Consider the following 4888-nt stretch of genomic DNA (forward strand, 5'->3'; position numbering starts at 1 on the left):
GAGGATGAGGAAAAAGACAATGAGGATGAAGATAATGATGAGGATGACGAGGACGAAGATGAGGAGGACAAGGAGGAGGAGGAAGAGGAAGAGCCTGTTAAGGAAGCACCTGGCAAATGAAAGAAGGAAACAGGGAACAGAAGGCAGCTCCTGAAGCCAGGAAACCAAGAACGGAAGGCACAGAACCCACTATAGTTTTTAATCTGTTTGTTGGAAATCTGAATTCTAACAAATTGCTCCTGAACTAAAAACTGGTGATATCAGTGAAGCTTTTGCTAAAAATGACCTCACTACTGTGGATGTCAGAATTGGTACAAATCAGAAGATTGGCTACGTAGACTTTGAATCTTCTGCAGACCTAGAAAAGGCCTTGGAACTCACTGATCTAGAAGTCTTTGGCAGTGAAATTGAATTAGAGAAACCTAAAGGAAAAGACAAGAAAGATTGAGATGTAAGAACACTTTTGGCCAAAAAAAACTCCCTTACAAAGTCACTCAGGATGAATTAAAATTAGTGTTTGAAGATGCCATAGAGGTCAGACTGGTCAGCAAGGATGGGAAGAGCAAAGGGGTTGCTTATTTTGAATTTAACACAGAAGCTGATGCAGAGAAAACTTTTGAAGAAAAGCAGGGAAGAGAGATAGATGGGGATCTGTTTCCCTCTACTACACTAGGGAGAAAGGTCAAAATTGAGACTATAGCAGCAGAAAGAACAGCACCTAAAGTGGTGAATCCAAAACTCTGTATTTAAGTAACCTTTCCTCCAGTGTAACAGAAGAAACTCTTCAGGAAGTATTTGACTTTTTTTTTTTTTCAGAACCAGGGATTGAACTCAGGCACTTGCACTTGACAGGGAAGTGCTTCTTCTACTGAGCCATATCTCTGGCCCCTTCAGGAAGTATTTGAGAAGGCAACTTTTATCAAAGTGCCCCAGAACCAAAAGGGCAAATCTAAAGGGTATGCTTTCATAGAATTCACTTCATTTGAAGACAAACAAGAGGCTTTGAACTCTTTCAATAAAAGGGAAATTGAGGGAAGAACGATTACACTGGAGCTGTAAGGACCCAGGGGGTCACCTAATGCAAGAAGCCAGAAAAACCCTGTTCATCAAGGGTCTGTCTGAAGAAATCACTGAAAAGACCTTAAACGAATCATTTGCTGGCTCAATTGGAGCAAGGATTATCACTGACTGGGAAACTGGCTCTTCCAAGGGGGTTGGTTTTGTGGATTTCAACACTGAGGAAGATTCCAAGGCTTCCAAAGGGACCATGGAAGATGGTAAAATTGATGGAAGCAAAGTCACCTTGGACTGGGCCAAACCTAAGGGTGAAGGGGTCTTTGGGTGCTGTGGAGGTGGCTGAGGTGGCTGGGGGCTGGGGTGACAGCACAGGTGTCCGAGATGGCTTCAGAGAAGACCAGAGAGGAGATGGAGACCACAATCCACAAAGGAAAGATGACAAAGTTTGAATAATCCCTTCTGTCCCTGTCTGTACCTGTTCATTGGAAAGAAAAGACTCTGAGGTTTTACTCTGTTACTTCTCAATGACAGAGCCTTCTGAGGACATTCCAGGTGATGTACATCCTCTGCTCCTCTTGGGAGTATAACAATCACATTTCCAGAAAGGTGTACCTGAATACCCTGTTGGTTTTGGATGGAGATTCATAAAAATTTTAAAAGAGATGAGTTATAGAGCTAACCCTGATCTGTAAGTTTTGAATTAATATTGTTTCATCCCATGTACAAAACCATTTATTCCCTACAAACAAAAACAGAAACAAAAAACAAAGATACTCAATAAAATGCTAGTGAACAGAATGAAACAAATCATCAATAAGATTATACAACATGACCAAATGAGATTCATTCTAGGAATGCAAAGATGGTTTAATATACACAAAATCATAAAGATAATACATCATAATAACAGAGCCAAAGACAAAAATCATGATCATCTCAGTAGATGCAGAAAAAGTTTCTGACAAAATCCAACATTCATTCAACATAAAAACACTACAGAATATTGAAATAGGTGGTCTTTACCTCAACTTGATAAAAGTCAGCTATGACAAACCAACAGTCAAAATCATACTAAGTACAAAAATTGAAAGACTTCAATTTAAAATCAGGAAGAAGACTATGATTCCCAGTGTCCCAACTCCTGTTCAATGTAGCTCTGGAAACATTAGCAAGAACAATTAGACAAAGAAAAACTAAAAGGAATAATCACTGGAAAGGAAGAAGTGAAATTATAATTATTGCAGATACCATGATAATATACATAGAAGACCCCAAATATCCACAAAGAGACTTGTAGATTTAATAACCAAATTCAGTAGCATAGCAGAATACAAAATCAACACTTGAAAATCAGTAGCATTTCTATACACAGTAAACATACCAAGATAGAAATTATAGAATCAATGAATTTCACAATAACACCCAAAATATGAAATACATAGGAATCAATGTCATGAAGGAAGTAAAAGATTTATATAATGAGAATTATAGTATTTTGATGAAAGAGATTGAAAAGGATTTCAGATTATGGAAAGATATTCCTTGTTCCTAGATAGGAAGAACCAACATTGTAAAAATGGCCATATTCCCAGAATTATTATCCAGATTCAATACAATACCAATTAAAATTCCATTCATATACCTCACAGATGTAGATAAAACTTTTCTCAAATTAATCTGGAACCAGAAGAGATCTAGAATAGCAAGCACAATCCTGCATAACAAAAGAAAGGCAAGAGGCATCACAATCTCTGACTTGAAATTATACAAAAAAGCTAATGTGATAAAGTTAGCATGTTACCAGCAAAAAAAGACATTAGGAATAATGGAATTAGATTATATACATCAGATTAGAAGATATAGATGGAATCTTAAACAAATTCAGCCACCTTATCTGTGACAAAGGGGTCAAACATGTTCACTGGGTGAAAGATAACCTCTTTAATCTATGATGCTGTAAATACTGGCTGTCCATATGCAGAAGGCTTAAAATAGACCTATGCTTATTACCATGCACAAAACTATAGTCAAAATGGATTGAGGATTTTAATATTAAAACTGGAACAATAAATCTTCTGGATGATAAAGTAGATAGAAACGTTAAGGTTACAGGCTTAGGTAAAGAGTTCATGAACAAAAATCAAACTGCGTAGGAAATACTTCAAAGAATCAACAAGTGGAATATCTTCTTTTTGAAAAGTTTCTTCACATCAAAAGAAACCATCAACCAAGTAAAAAGAAAACCCATAAATTGGGGGGAAATTATAGAAGACTGGCCTTCAGACAAAGGACTCATATCTAGAACATAAAAAGAATTTAAAAAATTAAAAAGTAAAAAGATGCAGATTAAAACAAAACTGAGATATATCATCAGCTTTGAATTTGATATCCAAAATTCAAAGACCAAATCCAAAACTTGGCTTCTGGGATGAATATACACTTCACAAATGAAGAGCTACAAATGGCAAACAAATATATTAAAAAATATTCAACATCACTGGTCAGTCAAGACATGCAAATTAAAACAATGCTGAGATACCATCATCTGCCAGAAAGAATGGCTATCATCAAGAAGTCAGGCAATAAGAAATGCTTGAGAGGTTATGGGGGAAGATAACCCTTCTCTACTGCTGATGGGGGTGCAGGCTGGTATAGCCAGTATGGAAATTCCCGAAAGAACTAGGATTGGAGGTCCCATTCAAGCCAGCTATGCCCCTCTAGATATTTTTCCAAAAAAACTAAAATTATCATACCACAGCAATATATGTGCACCTGTGTTTGTAGCAGTACAATTTGTCATATTTAAATCTTTGAAACCACCCAAATGCCCATCAACTGAAGAATGGATAAAAAGATATGATAGTTTTACACAATGGAGTATTATTCACCTATACAAAATGATAAATTTGAGACTTTTGTATATAAATGGATGAAACTAGAAAGTATATTTGTAAGTGAAATAAACCAGACAAACATGTGCAAACCTCATATTATCTCACTAGTGTGAGAGCTTGAAAGCGTAGTCAAACTTTTAAAGGTATGGTAGATACTGTGAAAGGAAAAGTAATTATTCAATTAAAAGGAAAACTTGGGGTGAGGAAAAAGACAAATGAAAGAATGGGAAAAGATATTTTTAGTTAGATATGCAGAATGGGTTGTATAATTGTACTGTTGATTTCTGTTGGTCTTTTGAAAAAAGCAGTTAATCTTTAATTTTTTTTTTTTTTTGCTCGCTATTCCATTTTCTGTTGTTTTTCCTCTTTCAAATTTCTTTCAACTTTTTCACTTTTTAAATTTTTTAAAAATATATTTAGTACAGGGTCTACAAAGTCTCACTACACAGATCAGAATCATAGTGATCCTTCTGTTTTCATCCTCCCAGGCACTGGGATCACGGGGGTGCTCCACCACACCCAGGCTCAATTGCTGTTTTGATGTGCCATGGGGGCAGGGGTCTAGGGATCGAATGCTGGTCTCTGCTCCTGCTTAAGCAGGTGCTTTAGTCTGCTTAGCTATCTGGCTGTCCCTGTTTTGGTTTTCCTTTATTTACTTTTATATTTATTTATTTACTTTTTTTCAGTACCGAGGATTGAACTCAGGAACCTGCGCTTGCCAGGCAAGTGCTTAGTCTACTGAGCTATCTCCCTGGCCCCTGTTTTTTCTTTAAATGAATGTTGCACATTTATATTTGGTAAACTGAGCAAATATATTGAAGCTGGTGTCACGTAATACAGCAACCATTGTTGAATTTCTATTACTCTGTTATGGACGCATTGTATTTTTTCTAATGTTGATCTTTTTATCACTGTTTTGTATTCTCTAAAAATAAAAATGAGGGCCAGCCAAATACCTCAGTGGATTAAAGCACCTG

The 4888-nt window shown here is 36.4% G+C and overlaps 1 pseudogene; it reads left to right on the forward strand.

Moving 5' to 3' along the window:
• LOC101565711 overlaps window positions 1-4888 on the forward strand; it is a 26660-nt pseudogene that overhangs the window by 818 nt on the left and 20954 nt on the right.

The sequence above is a fragment of the Octodon degus genome, unplaced genomic scaffold (genome assembly GCF_000260255.1).
Source record: "Octodon degus isolate 3935 unplaced genomic scaffold, OctDeg1.0 scaffold00172, whole genome shotgun sequence".
NCBI lineage: Eukaryota > Metazoa > Chordata > Mammalia > Rodentia > Octodontidae > Octodon > Octodon degus.